A 20,690-nucleotide genomic window follows, 5' to 3' on the forward strand; every position below is an offset into this window, starting at 1 on the left:
AATTAAATACAAAAGGCACAATGCCGCCTTATGTACAAGAATAGCGACTCTTCTTACAGTCTGTGTTTTGATCCTTTCCTGTGACACCAGTATTAGTTTGAAATACACCACTGCAGGTTGAATCTATTCCTTTTACATACACATTGACGATGAAACACCGAAATTACATCGGAATTAAATAGAAAAGGCACAATGCCACCTTAACTGCAAAAGGAGTGAGGCTTCTTAGAGTATGCGCTTTGATCCTTTCCTATGGGACCAGTATTAGTTTCCGATACACCATTGCACGTTCAATGTATTCCTTTTACATACACATTGACGATGAAACACTGAAATTACATCGGAATTAAATACAAAAGGCACAATGCCGCCTTAAGTGCAAGAAGAGTGAGACTTCTTAGAGTCTTTGCTTTGATCCTTTCCTATGAGACCAGTTATAGCTTCCGATACACCACTGCAGGATCAATGTATTCCTTGGACCTTCACAATAACGATGAAACACAGAAATCAAGTCGGAATTAAATACAAAAGGCACAATGCCGCCTTAAGTACAAGAATAGAGACCCTTCTTACAGTCGGTGTTTTGATCCTTTCCTGTGAGACCAGTATTAGTTTGTGATACACCACTGCAGGTTCAATGTATTCCTTTTACATACACATCGACGATGAAACACTGAAATTACATCGGAATTAAATACAAAAGGCACAATGCCACCTTAAGTGCAAAAGGAGTGAGACATCTTAGACTATGTGCTTTGATCCTTTCCTATGAGACCAGTATTAGTTTCCGATACACCACTGGAGGTTCAATGTATTCCTTTTACATACACATTGACGATGAAACACTGAAATTACATCAGAATTAAATACAAAAGGCACAATGCCGCCTTAAGTGCAAGAAGAGTGAGACTTCTTAGAGTCTTTGCTTTGATCCATTCCTATGAGACCAGTTATAGTTTCCGATACACCACTGAAGGTTCAATGTATTCCTTGGACCTTCACATTAACGATGAAACACAGAAATCAAGTCGGAATTAAATACAAAATGCACAATGCCGCCTTAAGTACAAGAATAGAAACTCTTCTTACAGTCGGTGTTTTGATCCTTTCCTGTGAGACCAGTATTACTTTGCGATTCACCACTGCAGGTTCAATCTATTCCTTTTATATACACATTGACGATGAAACACTGAAATTACATCGGAATTTAATACAAAAGGCACAATGCCACCTTCAGTGCAAAAGGAGTGAGACTTCTTAGAGTATGTGCTTTGATCCTTTCCTATGAGACCAGTATTAGTTTCTGATACACCACTGCAGGTTCAATGTATTCCTTTTACATACACATTGACGATGAAACACTGAAATTACATCGGAATTAAATACAAAAGGCACAATGCCACCTTAACTGCAAAAGGAGTGAGACTTCTTAGAATATGTGCTTTGATCCTTTCCTATGAGACCAGTATTAGTGTCCGATACACCACTGCAGGTTCAATGTATTCCTTTTACATACACATTGTCGACGAAACACTTAAATTACATCGGAATTAAATACAAAAGGCACAATGCCACCTTAAGTGCAAAAGGAGTGAGACTTCTTAGAGTATGTGCGTTGATCCTTTCCTATGAGACCAGTATTGGTTTCCGATACACCACTGCAGGTTCTATGTATTCCTTTTACATACACATTGACGATGAAACACTGAAATTACTACGGAATTAAATACAAAAGGCACGATGCCACCTTAACTGCAAAAGGAGTGAGACTTCTTAGAGTATGTGCTTTGATCCTTTCCTATGAGACCAGTCTTATTGTACTTAAGACGGCATTGTGTCTTTTGTATTTAATTCCGATGCAATATCTGTGTTTCATCGTCAATACGAAGGTCAGAGGGATACAGTAACCTGAAGTGAAGCATCGGAATCTATAACTGGTGTCACAGGAATGGTTCAAATCATAGACAGTAAGAAGGGTCAGTCTTCTTGTACTTAAGTCGGCATTGTGCCTTTTGCATTTAATTCCGATGCAATATCTGTGTTTCTTCGTCAATAAGAAGGTCAGAGGGATACAGTATACCTGAAGTGATGCATAGGAATTTATAACTAGTGTCACAGGAATGGTTCAAAACAAAGACAGTAAGAAGAGATAGTTTTCTTGTACTTAAGTCGGCATTGTGCCTTTTGTATTTAATTCCGATGCAATATCTGTGTTTCTTCGTCAATACGAAGGTCAGAGTGATACAGTAAACCTGAAGTGAAGCCTCGGAATCTATAACTAGTGTCACAGAAATGGTTCAAAACATAGACAGTAAGAAGAGCCAGTCCTCTTGTACTTGAGTCGGCATTGTGCCTTTTGTATTTAATTCCGATGTTATATCTGTGTTTCATCGTCAATAAGAAGGTTAGAGGGATTCAGTAAACCTCAAGTGAAGCATCGGAATCTATATCTAGTGACACAGGAATGGTTCAATACATAGACAGTAAGAAGAGTCAGTTTTCTTGAACTTAAGTCGGCATTGTTCATTTTGTATTTAATTCCGATGCAATTTCTGTGTTTCATCGTCAATAAGAAGGTCAGAGGGATACAGTAAACCTGAAGTGAACCATCGGAATCTATAACTAGTGTCACAGGAATGGTTCAAAACATAGACAGTAAGAAGAGTCAGTCTACTTGTACTTAAGTCGGCATTGTGCCTTTTGTATTTAATTCCAATGCAATTTCTGTGTTTCATCGTCAATACGAAGGTCCGAGGGATACAGTAAATCTGAAGTGAAGCATCGGAATCTATAACTAGTGTCACAGGAATGGTTCAAAACATAGAGAGTAAGAAGAGTTGTTTTCTTGTACTTAAGTCGGCATTGTGCCTTTTGTATTTAATTCCCATGCAATTTCTGTGTTTCATCGTCAATAAGGTCTGAGGGATACAGTAAACATGAGGTGAAGCATCGGAATCTATAACTAGTGTCACATGAATGGTTCAAATCATAGACAGTATGAAGAGTCAGTTTTCTTGTACTTAAGTCGGCATTGTGCCTTTTGTATTTAATTCCGATGCAATTTCTGTGTTTCATCGTCAATAAGAAGGTCAGAGGGATACAATTAACCTGAAGTGAAGCATCGGAATCTATAACTAGTGCCACAGGAATGGTTCAAAACATAGACAGTACGAAGAGTTAGTTTTCTTGTACTTAAGTCGGCATTGTGCCTTTTGTATTTAATTCCCATGCAAATTCTGTGTTTTATCGTCAATAAGAAGGTCTGAGGGATACAGTAAACCTGAGGTGAAGCATCGGAATCTATAACTAGTGTCACATGAATGGTTCAAATCATAGACAGTAAGAAGAGTCAGTTTTCTTGTACTTAAGTCGGCATTGTGCCTTTTGTATTTAATTCCGATGCAATTTCTGTGTTTCATCGTCAATAAGAAGGTCAGAGGAATACAGTACACCAGGAGTAAAGCATCGGAATCTATAACTAGTGTCACATGAATGGTTCAAAGCATAGACAGAAAGAAGAGTCAGTTTACTTGTACTTAAGTCGGCGTTGTGCCTTTTGTATTTAATTCCGATGTTTTATCTGTGTTTCATTGTCAATAAGAAGGTCAGAGGGATTCAGTAAACCTGAAGTGAAGCATCGGAATCTATAACTAGTGTGACAGGAATGGTTCAATACGTAGACAGTAAGAAGAGTAAGTTTTCTTGATCTTAAGTCTGCATTGTGCCTTTTGTATTTAATTCCGATGCAATTTCTGTCTTTCATCGTCAATACAAAGGTCAGAGGGATACAGTAAACCTGAGGTGAAGCATCGGAATCTATAACTAGTGTCACATCAATTGTTCAAAATATGGACAGTAAGAAGAGTCAGTCTTCTTGTACTTAAGTCGGCAATGTGCCTTTTGTATATACTTCCGATGTAATTACTGTGTTTCATCGTCAATAAGACGCTCAGAGGGATACAGTAAACCTGAAGTGAAGTATAGGACTCTATAATTAGTGTCACAGGAATGGTTCAAAACATAGACAGTAAGAAGAGTCTGTTTTCTTGTACTTAAGTCGGCATTGTGCCTTTTGTATTCAATTCCGATGCAATTTCTGTGTTTCATCGTCAAAAAGAACGTCAGAGGGATACAGAAAACCTGAAGTGAAGCATCGGAATCTATAACTAGTGTCACAGGAATGGTTCAAAACATAGACAGTAAGAAGAGTTAGTCTTATTGTACTTAAGTCGGCATTGTGCCTTTTGTATTTAATTCCGATGCAATTTCTGTGTTTCATCGTCAATACGAAGGTCAGAGGGATACAGTAACCTGAAGTGTAGCATCGGTATCTATAACTGGTGTCACAGGAATGGTTCAAAACATAGACAGTAAGAAGGGTCAGTCTTCTTGTACTTAAGTCGGCATTGTGCCTTTTGTATTTAATTCCGATGCAATATCTGTGTTTCTTCGTCAATAAGAAGGTCAGAGGGATACAGTAAACCTGAAGTGATGCATATTAATTTATAACCAGTGTGTCAGGAATGGTTCAAAACATTGACAGTAAAAAGAATCAGTTTCTTGTACTTAAGTAGGCATTGTGCCTTTTGTATTTGCTTCCGATGCAATTTCTGTGTTTCATCGTCAATAAGAAGGTCAGAGGGATACAGTAAACCTGAAGTGAAGCATCGGAATCTATAACAGGTGTCACAGGAATGGTTCAAAACATAGACAGTAAGAAGGGTCAGTCTTCTTGAACCTAAGTCGGCATTGTGCCTTTTATATTTAATTCCGATGCAAGATTTGTGTTTCTTCGTCAATACGAAGGTCAGAGTGATACAGTAAACCAGAAGTGAAGCATCGAAATCTATAACTAGTGTCACAGAAATGGTTCAAAACATAGACAGTAAGAAGAGCCAGTCCTCTTGTACTTGAGTCGCCATTGTGCCTTTTGTATTTAATTCCCATGTTATATCTGTGTTTCATTGTCAATAAGAAGGTCAGAGGGATTCAGTAAACCTGAAGTGAAGCATCGGAATCTATAACTAGTGTCACACGAATGGTTCATTACATAGACAGAAAGAAGAGTCAGTTTTCTTGAACTTAAGTCGGCATTGATCATTTTGTATTTAATTCCGATGCAATTCCTGTGTTTCAACGTCAATAAGAAGGTCAGAGGGATACAGTAAACCTGAAGTGAAGCATCGGAATCTATAACTAGTGTCACAGGAATGGTTCAAAGCATAGACAGTAAGAAGAGTCAGTTATCTTGTACTTAAGTCGGCATTGTGCCTTTGTATTTAATTACGATGCAATTTCTGTGTTTCATCGTCAATAAGAAGGTCAGAGGGACATAGTAAACTTGAAGTGAAGCATCGGAATCTATAACTAGTGTCACAGGAATGGATCAAAGCATAGACTGAAAGAAGAGTGAGTTATCTTGTACTTAAGTCGGCATTGTGCCTTTTGTATTTAGTTCCGAAGCGATCTCTGTGATTCATCGCCAATAAGAAGGTCAGAGGGATACAGTACACCTGGAGTAAAGCATCGGAATCTATTACTAGTGTCACATGAATGGATTAAAACAAAGACAGTAAGAAGAGTCAGTTTTCTTGTACTTAAGTCGGCATTGTGCCTTTTGTATATGATACCGATGCAATTTCTGTGTTTCATCGTCAATAAGAACGTCAGAGGGATACAGTAAACCTGAAGTGAAGCATCGGAATCTATAACTAGGGTCACAGGAATGGTTCAAAACATAGACAGTAAGAAGAGTCAGTCTTATTGTACTTAAGACGGCATTGTGTCTTTTGTATTTAATTCCGATGCAATATCTGTGTTTCATCGTCAATACGAAGGTCAGAGGGATACAGTAACCTGAAGTGAAGCATCGGAATCTATAACTGGTGTCACAGGAATGGTTCAAATCATAGACAGTAAGAAGGGTCAGTCTTCTTGTACTTAAGTCGGCATTGTGCCTTTTGCATTTAATTCCGATGCAATATCTGTGTTTCTTCGTCAATAAGAAGGTCAGAGGGATACAGTATACCTGAAGTGATGCATAGGAATTTATAACTAGTGTCACAGGAATGGTTCAAAACAAAGACAGTAAGAAGAGATAGTTTTCTTGTACTTAAGTCGGCATTGTGCCTTTTGTATTTAATTCCGATGCAATATCTGTGTTTCTTCGTCAATACGAAGGTCAGAGTGATACAGTAAACCTGAAGTGAAGCCTCGGAATCTATAACTAGTGTCACAGAAATGGTTCAAAACATAGACAGTAAGAAGAGCCAGTCCTCTTGTACTTGAGTCGGCATTGTGCCTTTTGTATTTAATTCCGATGTTATATCTGTGTTTCATCGTCAATAAGAAGGTTAGAGGGATTCAGTAAACCTCAAGTGAAGCATCGGAATCTATATCTAGTGACACAGGAATGGTTCAATACATAGACAGTAAGAAGAGTCAGTTTTCTTGAACTTAAGTCGGCATTGTTCATTTTGTATTTAATTCCGATGCAATTTCTGTGTTTCATCGTCAATAAGAAGGTCAGAGGGATACAGTAAACCTGAAGTGAACCATCGGAATCTATAACTAGTGTCACAGGAATGGTTCAAAACATAGACAGTAAGAAGAGTCAGTCTACTTGTACTTAAGTCGGCATTGTGCCTTTTGTATTTAATTCCAAGCAATTTCTGTGTTTCATCGTCAATACGAAGGTCCGAGGGATACAGTAAATCTGAAGTGAAGCATCGGAATCTATAACTAGTGTCACAGGAATGGTTCAAAACATAGAGAGTAAGAAGAGTTGTTTTCTTGTACTTAAGTCGGCATTGTGCCTTTTGTATTTAATTCCCATGCAATTTCTGTGTTTCATCGTCAATAAGGTCTGAGGGATACAGTAAACATGAGGTGAAGCATCGGAATCTATAACTAGTGTCACATGAATGGTTCAAATCATAGACAGTATGAAGAGTCAGTTTTCTTGTACTTAAGTCGGCATTGTGCCTTTTGTATTTAATTCCGATGCAATTTCTGTGTTTCATCGTCAATAAGAAGGTCAGAGGGATACAATTAACCTGAAGTGAAGCATCGGAATCTATAACTAGTGTCACAGGAATGGTTCAAAACATAGACAGTACGAAGAGTTAGTTTTCTTGTACTTAAGTCGGCATTGTGCCTTTTGTATTTAATTCCCATGCAAATTCTGTGTTTTATCGTCAATAAGAAGGTCTGAGGGATACAGTAAACCTGAGGTGAAGCATCGGAATCTATAACTAGTGTCACATGAATGGTTCAAATCATAGACAGTAAGAAGAGTCAGTTTTCTTGTACTTAAGTCGGCATTGTGCCTTTTGTATTTAATTCCGATGCAATTTCTGTGTTTCATCGTCAATAAGAAGGTCAGAGGGATACAGTAACCTAAAGTGAAGCATCGGAATCTATAACTAGTGTCACATGAATGGTTCAAAGCATAGACAGTAAGATGAGACAGTTATCTTGTACTTAAGTCGGCATTGTGCCTTTGTATTTAATTACGATGCTATTTCTGTGTTTCATCGTCAATAAGAAGGTCAGAGGGATACCGTAAACCTGAAGTGAAGTATCGGAATCTATAACTAGTGTCACAGGAGTGGATCGAAGCATAGACTGAAAGAAGAGTCAGTTATCTTCTACTTAAGTCGGCATTGTGCCTATTGTATTTAGTTCCGAAGCAATTTCTGTGATTCATCGTCAATGAGAAGGTCAGAGGAATACAGTACACCAGGAGTAAAGCATCGGAATCTATAACTAGTGTCACATGAATGGTTCAAAGCATAGACAGAAAGAAGAGTCAGTTTACTTGTACTTAAGTCGGCGTTGTGCCTTTTGTATTTAATTCCGATGTTTTATCTGTGTTTCATTGTCAATAAGAAGGTCAGAGGGATTCAGTAAACCTGAAGTGAAGCATCGGAATCTATAACTAGTGTGACAGGAATGGTTCAATACGTAGACAGTAAGAAGAGTAAGTTTTCTTGATCTTAAGTCTGCATTGTGCCTTTTGTATTTAATTCCGATGCAATTTCTGTCTTTCATCGTCAATACAAAGGTCAGAGGGATACAGTAAACCTGAGGTGAAGCATCGGAATCTATAACTAGTGTCACATCAATTGTTCAAAATATGGACAGTAAGAAGAGTCAGTCTTCTTGTACTTAAGTCGGCAATGTGCCTTTTGTATATACTTCCGATGTAATTACTGTGTTTCATCGTCAATAAGACGCTCAGAGGGATACAGTAAACCTGAAGTGAAGTATAGGACTCTATAATTAGTGTCACAGGAATGGTTCAAAACATAGACAGTAAGAAGAGTCTGTTTTCTTGTACTTAAGTCGGCATTGTGCCTTTTGTATTCAATTCCGATGCAATTTCTGTGTTTCATCGTCAAAAAGAACGTCAGAGGGATACAGAAAACCTGAAGTGAAGCATCGGAATCTATAACTAGTGTCACAGGAATGGTTCAAAACATAGACAGTAAGAAGAGTTAGTCTTATTGTACTTAAGTCGGCATTGTGCCTTTTGTATTTAATTCCGATGCAATTTCTGTGTTTCATCGTCAATACGAAGATCAGAGGGATACAGTAACCTGAAGTGTAGCATCGGTATCTATAACTGGTGTCACAGGAATGGTTCAAAACATAGACAGTAAGAAGGGTCAGTCTTCTTGTACTTAAGTCGGCATTGTGCCTTTTGTATTTAATTCCGATGCAATATCTGTGTTTCTTCGTCAATAAGAAGGTCAGAGGGATACAGTAAACCTGAAGTGATGCATATTAATTTATAACCAGTGTGTCAGGAATGGTTCAAAACATTGACAGTAAAAAGAATCAGTTTCTTGTACTTAAGTAGGCATTGTGCCTTTTGTATTTGCTTCCGATGCAATTTCTGTGTTTCATCGTCAATAAGAAGGTCAGAGGGATACAGTAAACCTGAAGTGAAGCATCGGAATCTATAACAGGTGTCACAGGAATGGTTCAAAACATAGACAGTAAGAAGGGTCAGTCTTCTTGAACCTAAGTCGGCATTGTGCCTTTTATATTTAATTCCGATGCAAGATTTGTGTTTCTTCGTCAATACGAAGGTCAGAGTGATACAGTAAACCAGAAGTGAAGCATCGAAATCTATAACTAGTGTCACAGAAATAGTTCAAAACATAGACAGTAAGAAGAGCCAGTCCTCTTGTACTTGAGTCGCCATTGTGCCTTTTGTATTTAATTCCCATGTTATATCTGTGTTTCATTGTCAATAAGAAGGTCAGAGGGATTCAGTAAACCTGAAGTGAAGCATCGGAATCTATAACTAGTGTCACACGAATGGTTCATTACATAGACAGAAAGAAGAGTCAGTTTTCTTGAACTTAAGTCGGCATTGATCATTTTGTATTTAATTCCGATGCAATTCCTGTGTTTCAACGTCAACAAGAAGGTCAGAGGGATACAGTAAACCTGAAGTGAAGCATCGGAATCTATAACTAGTGTCACAGGAATGGTTCAAAGCATAGACAGTAAGAAGAGTCAGTTATCTTGTACTTAAGTCGGCATTGTGCCTTTGTATTTAATTACGATGCAATTTCTGTGTTTCATCGTCAATAAGAAGGTCAGAGGGACATAGTAAACTTGAAGTGAAGCATCGGAATCTATAACTAGTGTCACAGGAATGGATCAAAGCATAGACTGAAAGAAGAGTGAGTTATCTTGTACTTAAGTCGGCATTGTGCCTTTTGTATTTAGTTCCGAAGCGATTTCTGTGATTCATCGCCAATAAGAAGGTCAGAGGGATACAGTACACCTGGAGTAAAGCATCGGAATCTATTACTAGTGTCACATGAATGGATTAAAACAAAGACAGTAAGAAGAGTCAGTTTTCTTGTACTTAAGTCGGCATTGTGCCTTTTGTATATGATACCGATGCAATTTCTGTGTTTCATCGTCAATAAGAACGTCAGAGGGATACAGTAAACCTGAAGTGAAGCATCGGAATCTATAACTAGGGTCACAGGAATGGTTCAAAACATAGACAGTAAGAAGAGTCAGTCTTATTGTACTTAAGACGGCATTGTGTCTTTTGTATTTAATTCCGATGCAATATCTGTGTTTCATCGTCAATACGAAGGTCAGAGGGATACAGTAACCTGAAGTGAAGCATCGGAATCTATAACTGGTGTCACAGGAATGGTTCAAATCATAGACAGTAAGAAGGGTCAGTCTTCTTGTACTTAAGTCGGCATTGTGCCTTTTACATTTAATTCCGATGCAATATCTGTGTTTCTTCGTCAATAAGAAGGTCAGAGGGATACAGTATACCTGAAGTGATGCATAGGAATTTATAACTAGTGTCACAGGAATGGTTCAAAACAATGACAGTTAGAAGAGATAGTTTTCTTGTACTTAAGTCGGCATTGTGCCTTTTGTATTTAATTCCCATGCAAAAATCTGTGTTTCATCGTCAATAAGAAGATCTGAGGGATACAGTAAACCTGAGGTGAAGCATCGGAATCTATAACTAGTGTCACATGAATGGTTCAAATCATAGACAGTAAGAAGAGTCAGTTTTCTTGTACTTAAGTCGGCATTGTGCCTTTTGTATTTAATTCCGATGCAATTTCTGTGTTTCATCGTCAATAAGAAGGTCAGAGGGATACAGTAACCTAAAGTGAAGCATCGGAATCTATAACTAGTGTCACATGAATGGTTCAAAGCATAGACAGTAAGATGAGTCAGTTATCTTGTACTTAAGTCGGCATTGTGCCTTTGTATTTAATTACGATGCTATTTCTGTGTTTCATCGTCAATAAGAAGGTCAGAGGGATACCGTAAACCTGAAGTGAAGTATCGGAATCTATAACTAGTGTCACAGGAGTGGATCAAAGCATAGCCTGAAAGAAGAGTCAGTTATCTTCTACTTAAGTCGGCATTGTGCCTATTGTATTTAGTTCCGAAGCAATTTCTGTGATTCATCGTCAATGAGAAGGTCAGAGGAATACAGTACACCAGGAGTAAAGCATCGGAATCTATAACTAGTGTCACATGAATGGTTCAAAGCATAGACAGAAAGAAGAGTCAGTTTACTTGTACTTAAGTCGGCATTGTGCCTTTTGTATTTAATTCCGACGCAATTTCTGTGTTTCATCGTCAATAAGAAGGTCAGAGGAATACAGTTAACCTGAAGTGAAGCATCGGAATCTATAACTAGTGTCACACGAATGGTTCCGAACATAGACAGTATGAAGAGTCCGTTTTCTTGTACTTAAGTCGTCATTGTGCCATTTGTATTTAATTTCGGTGCAATATCTGTGTTTCATCATCAACAGGAAGGTCCGAGGGATACAGTAAACCTGAAGTGAAGCATCGGAATCTGTAACTAGGGACACAGGAATGGTTCAAAACATAGACAGTAAGAAGAGTCAGTCTTATTGTACTTAAGACGGCATTGTGTGTTTTGTATATAATTCCGATGCAATATCTGTGTTTCATCGTCAATACGAAGGTCAGAGGGATACAGTAACCTGAAGTGAAGCATCGGAATCTATAACTGGTGTCACAGGAATGGTTCAAATCATAGACAGTAAGAAGGGTCAGTCTTCTTGTACTTAAGTCGGCATTGTGCGTTTTGTATTTAATTCCGATGCTGTTTCTGTGTTTCATCGTCAATAAGAACGTCAGAGGGATACAGTTAACCTGAAGTGAAGCATCGGAATCTATATCTAGTGTCACAGGAATGGTTCAAAACATAGAAAGTAGGAAGAGTTAGTTTTCTTGTACTTAAGTCGGCAATGTGCTTTTGTATTTAATTCCCATGCAATTTCTGTGTTTCATCGTCAATAAGAAGGTCTAAGGGATACAGTAAAAATGAGGTGAAGCATCGGAATCTATAACTTGTGTCACATGAATGGTTCAAATCATAGACAGTAAGAAGAGTCAGTTTTCTTGTACTTAAGTCGGCAATGTGCCTTTTGTATTTAATTCCGATGCAATTTCTGTGTTTCATCGTCAATAAGAAGGTCAGAGGGATACAGTAAACCTGATGTGAAGCATCGGAATCTATAACTAGTGTCACAGGAATGGATCAAAGCATAGACTGAAAGAAGAGTGAGTTATCTTGTACTTAAGTCGGCATTGTGCCTTTTGGATTTAACTCCGATGCAATTTCTGTGTTTCATCGTCAATAAGAAGGCAGAGGGTTACAGTAAACCTGAAGTGAAACATCGGAATCTAAAACTAGTGTCACATGAATGGTTCAAACATAGACAGTAAGAAGAGTCAGTTTTCTTGTACTTAAGTCGGCATTGTGCCTTTTGTATTTAATTCCGATGCAATTTCTTTGTTTCATCGTCAATAAGAAGGTCAGAGGGATACAGTAAACCTGAAGTGCAGCATCGGAATCTATAACTAGTGTCACAGGAATGGTTCAAACATAGACAGTAAGAAGAGTCAGTTTTCTTGTACTTAAGTCGGCATTGTGCCTTTTGTATATAATTCCGATGCAATTTCTGTGTTTCATCGTCAATAAGAAGGTCAGAGGGATACAGTAAAACTGAAGTGAAGCATCGGAATCTATAACTAGTGTCACATGAATGGTTCAAACATAGACAGTAAGAAGAGTCAGTTTTCTTGTACATAAGTCGGCATTGTGCCTTTTGTATTTAATTCCGTTGCAATTTCTGTGTTTCATCGTCAATATGAAGGTCAGATGGATACAGTAAACCTGAAGTGAAGCATCGGAATCTATAATTAGTGTCACATGAATGGATCAAAACATAGAGAGTAAGAAGAGTCAGTTTTCTTGTACTTAAGTCGACATTGTGCATTTTGTATTTAATTCCGATGCAATTTCTGTGTTTCATCGTCAATAAGAAGGACAGAGGGATACAGTAACCTTGAAGTGCAGCATCGAAATCTATAACTAGTGTCACAGGAATGGTTCAAATCATAGCCCGTAAGAAGAGTCAGTTTTCTTGTACTTAAGTCGGCATTGTGCCTTTTGTATATGATACCGATGCAATTTCTGTGTTTCATCGTCAATAAGAACGTCAGAGGGATACAGTAAACCTGAAGTGAAGCATCGGAATCTATAACTAGGGTCACAGGAATGGTTCAAAACATAGACAGTAAGAAGAGTCAGTCTTATTGTACTTAAGACGGCATTGTGTCTTTTGTATTTAATTCCGATGCAATATCTGTGTTTCATCGTCAATACGAAGGTCGGAGGGATACAGTAACCTGAAGTGAAGCATCGGAATCTATAACTGGTGTCACAGGAATGGTTCAAATCATAGACTGTAAGAAGGGTCAGTCTTCTTGTACTTAAGTCGGCATTGTGCCTTTTGCATTTAATTCCGATGCAATATCTGTGTTTCTTCGTCAATAAGAAGGTCAGAGGGATACAGTAAACATGAGGTGGAGCATCGGAATCTATAACTAGGGTCACAGGAATGGTTCAAAACAAAGACAGTAAGAAGAGATAGTTTTCTTGTACTTAAGTCGGCATTGTGCCTTTTGTATTTAATTCCGATGCAATATCTGTGTTTCTTCGTCAATACGAAGGTCAGAGTGATACAGTAAACCTGAAGTGAAGCCTCGGAATCTATAACTAGTGTCACAGAAATGGTTCAAAACATAGACAGTAAGAAGAGCCAGTCCTCTTGTACTTGAGTCGGCATTGTGCCTTTTGTATTTAATTCCGATGTTATATCTGTGTTTCATCGTCAATAAGAAGGTCAGAGGGATTCAGTAAACCTCAAGTGAAGCATCGGAATCTATAACTAGTGACACAGGAATGGTTCAATACATAGACAGTAAGAAGAGTCAGTTTTCTTGAACTTAAGTCGGCATTGTTCATTTTGTATTTAATTCCGATGCAATTTCTGTGTTTCATCGTCAATAAGAAGGTCAGAGGGATACAGTTAACCTGAAGTGAAGCATCGGAATCTATAACTAGTGTCACAGGAAATTTCAAACATAGACAGTAAGAAGAGTCAGTTTTCTTGTACTTAAGTCGGCATTGTGCCTTTTGGATATAACTCCGATGCAATTTCTGTGTTTCATCGTCAATAAGAAGGTCAGAGGGTTACAGTAAGCCTGAAGTGAAGCATCGGAATCTATAACTAGTGTCACATGAATGGTTCAAATCATAGACAGTAAGAAGAGTCAGTTTTCTTGTACTTAAGTCGGCATTGTGCCTTTTGTATTTAATTACGATGCAATTTCTGTGTTTCATCGTCAATAAGAAGGTCAGAGGGATACAGTAAACCTGAAGTGAAGCATCGGAATCTATAACTAGTGTCACAGGAATGGATCAAAGCATAGACTGAAAGAAGAGTGAGTTATCTTGTACTTAAGTCGGCATTGCGCCTTTTGTATTTATTTCCGAAGCAATTTCTGTGATTCATCGTCAATGAGAAGGTCAGAGTGATACAGTAAAACTGAAGTGAAGCATCGGAATCTATAACTAGTGTCACATGAATGGTTCAAACATAGACAGTAAGAAGAGTCAGTTTTCTTGTACGTAAGTCGGCATTGTGACTTTTGTATTTAATTCCGTTGCAATTTCTGTGTTTCATCGTCAATAAGAAGGACAGAGGGATACAGTAACCTTGAAGTGAAGCATCGGAATCTATAACTAGTGTCACAGGAATGGTTCAAATCATAGCTCGTAAGAGGAGTCAGTTTTCTTGTACTTAAGTCTGCATTGTGCCTTTTGTATTTAATTCCGATGCAATTTCTGTCTTTCATCGTCACTACAAAGGTCAGAGGGATACAGTAAACCTGAGGTGAAGCATCGGAATCTATAACTAGTGTCACATCAATTGTTCAAAATATAGACAGTAAGAAGAGTCAGTCTTCTTGTACTTAAGTCGGCAATGTGCCTTTTGTATATACTTCCGATGTAATTACTGTGTTTCATCGTCAATAAGAAGCTCAGAAGGATACAGTAAACCTGAAGTGAAGTATAGGACTCTATAATTAGTGTCACAGGAATGGTTCAAAAACATAGACAGTAAGAAGAGTCAGTTTTCTTGTACTTAAGTCGGCATTGTGCCTTTTGTATTTAATTCCGATGCAATTTCTGTGTTTCATCGTCATTAAGAACGTCAGAGGGATACAGTAAACCTGAAGGGATGCATAGGAATTTATAACTAGTGTCACAGGAATGGTTCAAAACATTGACAGTAAGAAGAATCAGTTTTCTTGTACTTAAGTAGGGATTGTGCCTTTTGTATTAACTTCCGATGCAATTTCTGTGTTTCATCGTCAATAAGAAGGCCAGAGGGATACAGTAAACCTGAAGTGAAGCATCGGAATCTATAACAGGTGTCACAGGAATGGTTCAATACATAGACAGTAAGAAGGGTCAGTCTTCTTGAACTTAAGTCGGCATTGTGCCTTTTATATTTAATTCCGATGCAATATCTGTGTTTCTTCGTCAACACGAAGGTCAGAGTGATACAGTAAACCTGAAGTGAAGCATCGGAATCTCTAACTAGTGTCACAGAAATAGTTCAAAACATAGACAGTAAGAAGAGCCAGTCCTCTTGTACTTGAGTCGGCATTGTGCCTTTTGTATTTATTTCCGATGTTATATCAGTGTTACATTGTCAATAACTAGGTCAGAGGGATTCAGTAAACCTGAAGTGAAGCATCGGAATCTATAACTAGTGTCACAGGAATGGTTCAATACATAGACAGTAAGAAGACTCAGTCTACTTGTAATTAAGACGGCATTGTGACTTTTGTATTTAATTAAGATGCAATTTCTGTGTTTCATCGTCAATATGAAGGTCCGAGGGATACAGTAAACCTGAAGTGAAGCATCGAAATCTATAACTAGTGTCACAGGAATGGTTCAAGGCATAGACAGTAAGAAGAGTCAGTTATCTTGTAGTTAAGTCGGCATTGTGCCTTTGTATTTAATTACGATGCAATTTCTGTGTTTCATCGTCAACAAGAAGGTCAGAGGGATACAGTAAACCTGAAGTGAAGCATCGGAATCTATAACTAGTGTCACAGGAATGGATCAAAGCATAGACTGAAAGAAGAATGAGTTATCTTGTACTTAAGTCGGCATTGTGCCTTTTGTATTTAGCTCCGAAGCAATTTCTGTGATTCATCGTCAATAAGAAGGTCGGAGGGATACAGTACACATGGAGTAAAGCATCGGAATCTGTAACTAGTGTCACATGAATGGTTTAAAACAAAGACAGTTAGAAGAGTCAGTTTTCTTGTACTTAAGTAGGCATTGTGCCTTTTGTATATAATACCGATGCATTTTCTGTGTTTCATCGTCAATAAGAAAGTCAGAGGGATACAGTAAACCTGAAGTGATGCATAGGAATTTATAACTAGTGTCACAGGAATGGTTCAAATCATAGACAGTAAGAAGGGTCAGTCTTCTTGTACTTAAGTCGGCATTGTGCCTTTTGCATTTAATTCCGATGCAATATCTGTGTTTCTTCGTCAATAAGAAGGTCAGAGGGATACAGTATACCTGAAGTGATGCATAGGAATTTATAACTAGTGTCACAGGAATGGTTCAAAACAATGACAGTAAGAAGAGATAGTTTTCTTGTACTTAAGTCGGCATTGTGCCTTTTGTATTTAATTCCCATGCAAATTCTGTGTTTCATCGTCAATAAGAAGGTCTGAGGGATACAGTAAACCTGAGGTGAAGCATCGGAATCTATAACTAGTGTCACATGAATGGTTCAAATCATAGACAGTAAGAAGAGTCAATTTTCTTGTACTTAAGTCGGCATTGTGCCTTTTGTATTTAATTCCGATGCAATTTCTGTGTTTCATCGTCAATAAGAAGGTCAGAGGGATACAGTAACCTAATGTGAAGCATCGGAATCTATAACTAGTGTCACATGAATGGTTCAAAGCATAGACGGTAAGATGAGTCAGTTATCTTGTACTTAAGTCGGCATTGTGCCTTTGTATTTAATTACGATGCTATTTCTGTGTTTCATCGTCAATAAGAAGGTCAGAGGGATACCGTAAACCTGAAGTGAAGTATCGGAATCTATAACTAGTGTCACAGGAGTGGATCAAAGCATAGCCTGAAAGAAGAGTCAGTTATCTTCTACTTAAGTCGGCATTGTGCCTATTGTATTTAGTTCCGAAGCAATTTCTGTGATTCATCGTCAATGAGAAGGTCAGAGGAATACAGTACACCAGGAGTAAAGCATCGGAATCTATAACTAGTGTCACATGAATGGTTCAAAGCATAGACAGAAAGAAGAGTCAGTTTACTTGTACTTAAGTCGGCATTGTGCCTTTTGTATATAATTCCTACGCAATTTCTGTGTTTCATCGTCAATAAGAAGGTCAGAGGAATACAGTTAACCTGAAGTGAAGCATCGGAATCTATAACTAGTGTCACACGAATGGTTCCGAACATAGACAGTATGAAGAGTCCGTTTTCTTGTACTTAAGTCGTCATTGTGCCATTTGTATTTAATTTCTGTGTAATATCTGTGTTTCATCATCAACAGGAAGGTCCGAGGGATACAGTAAACCTGAAGTGAAGCATCGGAATCTGTAACTAGGGACACAGGAATGGTTCAAAACATAGACAGTAAGAAGAGTCAGTCTTATTGTACTTAAGACGGCATTGTGTGTTTTGTATTTAATTCCGATGCAATATCTGTGTTTCATCGTCAATACGAAGGTCAGAGGGATACAGTAACCAGAAGTGAAGCATCGGAATCTATAACTGGTGTCACAGGAATGGTTCAAATCATAGACAGTAAGAAGGGTCAGTCTTCTTGTACTTAAGTCGGCATTGTGCGTTTTGTATTTAATTCCGATGCAGTTTCTGTGTTTCATCGTCAATAAGAACGTCAGAGGGATACAGTTAACCTGAAGTGAAGCATCGGAATCTATATCTAGTGTCACAGGAATGGTTCAAAACATAGAAAGTAGGAAGAGTTAGTTTTCTTGTACTTAAGTCGGCAATGTGCTTTTGTATTTAATTCCCATGCAATTTCTGTGTTTCATCGTCAATAAGAAGGTCTGAGGGATACAGTAAAAATGAGGTGAAGCATCGGAATCTATAACTTGTGTCACATGAATGGTTCAAATCATAGACAGTAAGAAGAGTCAGTTTTCTTGTACTTAAGTCGGCAATGTGCCTTTTGTATTTAATTCCGATGCAATTTCTGTGTTTCATCGTCAATAAGAAGGTCAGAGGGATACAGTAAACCTGATGTGAAGCATCGGAATCTATAACTAGTGTCACAGGAATGGATCAAAGCATAGACTGAAAGAAGAGTGAGTTATCTTGTACTTAAGTCGGCATTGTGCCTTTTGGATTTAACTCCGATGCAATTTCTGTCTTTCATCGTCAATAAGAAGGCAGAGGGTTACAGTAAACCTGAAGTGAAACATCGGAATCTAAAACTAGTGTCACATGAATGGTTCAAACATAGACAGTAAGAAGAGTCAGTTTTCTTGTACTTAAGTCGGCATTGTGCCTTTTGTATTTAATTCCGATGCAATTTCTTTGTTTCATCGTCAATAAGAAGGTCAGAGGGATACAGTAAACCTGAAGTGAAGCATCGGAATCTATAACTAGTGTCACAGGAATGGTTCAAACATACACAGTAAGAAGAGTCAGTTTTCTTGTACTTAAGTCGGCATTGTGCCTTTTGTATATAATTCCGATGCAATTTCTGTGTTTCATCGTCAATAACAAGGTCAGAGGGATACAGTAGAACTGAAGTGAAGCATCGGAATCTATAACTAGTGTCACATGAATGGTTCAAACATAGACAGTAAGAAGAGTCAGTTTTCTTGTACATAAGTCGGCATTGTGCCTTTTGTATTTAATTCCGTTGCAATTTCTGTGTTTCATCGTCAATATGAAGGTCAGATGGATACAGTAAACCTGAAGTGAAGCATCGGAATCTATAATTAGTGTCACATGAATGGATCAAAACATAGAGAGTAAGAAGAGTCAGTTTTCTTGTACTTAAGTCGACATTGTGCATTTTGTATTTAATTCCGATGCAATTTCTGTGTTTCATCGTCAATAAGAAGGACAGAGGGATACAGTAACCTTGAAGTGAAGCATCGAAATCTATAACTAGTGTCACAGGAATGGTTCAAATCATAGCCCGTAAGAAGAGTCAGTTTTCTTGTACTTAAGTCGGCATTGTGCCTTTTGGATATGATACCGATGCAATTTCTGTGTTTCATCGTCAATAAGAACGTCAGAGGGATACAGTAAACCTGAAGTGAAGCATCGGAATCTATAACTAGGGTCACAGGAATGGTTCAAAACGTAGACAGTAAGAAGAGTCAGTCTTATTGTACTTAAGACGGCATTGTGTCTTTTGTATTTAATTCCGATGCAATATCTGTGTTTCATCGTCAATACGAAGGTCGGAGGGATACAGTAACCTGAAGTGAAGCATCGGAATCTATAACTGGTGTCACAGGAATGGTTCAAATCATAGACTGTAAGAAGGGTCAGTCTTCTTGTACTTAAGTCGGCATTGTGCCTTTTGCATTTAATTCCGATGCAATATCTGTGTTTCTTCGTCAATAAGAAGGTCAGAGGGATACAGTAAACATGAGGTGAAGCATCGGAATCTATAACTAGTGTCACAGGAATGGTTCAAAACAAAGACAGTAAGAAGAGATAGTTTTCTTGTACTTAAGTCGGCATTGTGCCTTTTGTATTTAATTCCGATGCAATATCTGTGTTTCTTCGTCAATACGAAGGTCAGAGTGATACAGTAAACCTGAAGTGAAGCCTCGGAATCTATAACTAGTGTCACAGAAATGGTTCAAAACATAGACAGTAAGAAGAGCCAGTCCTCTTGTACTTGAGTCGGCATTGTGCCTTTTGTATTTAATTCCGATGTTATATCTGTGTTTCATCGTCAATAAGAAGGTCAGAGGGATTCAGTAAACCTCAAGTGAAGCATCGGAATCTATAACTAGTGACACAGGAATGGCTCAATACATAGACAGTAAGAAGAGTCAGTTTTCTTGTACTTAAGTCGGCATTGTGCCTTTTGTATTTAATTCCGATGCAATTTCTGTGTTTCATCGTCAATAAGAAGGTCAGAGGGATACAGTAAACCTGAAGTGAAGCATCGGAATCTATAACTAGTGTCACATGAATGGTTCAAAGCATAGACAGTGAGAAGAGTCACTCTTCTTGTACTTAAGTCGGCATTGTGCCTTTGTATTTAATTACGATGCAATTTCTGTGTTTCATCGTCAATAAGAAGGTCAGAGGGATACAGTAAACCTGAAGTGATGCATCGGAATCTATAACTAGTGTCACAGGAATGGATCAAAGCATAGACTGAAAGAAGAGTGAGTTATCTTGTACTTAAGTCGGCATTGTGCCTTTTGTATTTATTTCCGAAGCAATTTCTGTGATTCATCGTCAATGAGAAGGTCAGAGTGATACAGTAAAACTGAAGTGAAGCATCGGAATCTATAACTAGTGTCACATGAATGGTTCAAACATAGACAGTAAGAAGAGTCAGTTTTCTTGTACGTAAGTCGGCATTGTGACTTTTGTATTTAATTCCGTTGCAATTTCTGTGTTTCATCGTCAATAAGAAGGACAGAGGGATACAGTAACCTTGAAGTGAAGCATCGGAATCTATAACTAGTGTCACAGGAATGGTTCAAATCATAGCCCGTAAGAGGAGTCAGTT

This window comes from Schistocerca americana, unplaced genomic scaffold, assembly GCF_021461395.2.
Source record: "Schistocerca americana isolate TAMUIC-IGC-003095 unplaced genomic scaffold, iqSchAmer2.1 HiC_scaffold_13, whole genome shotgun sequence".
Lineage (NCBI taxonomy): Eukaryota > Metazoa > Arthropoda > Insecta > Orthoptera > Acrididae > Schistocerca > Schistocerca americana.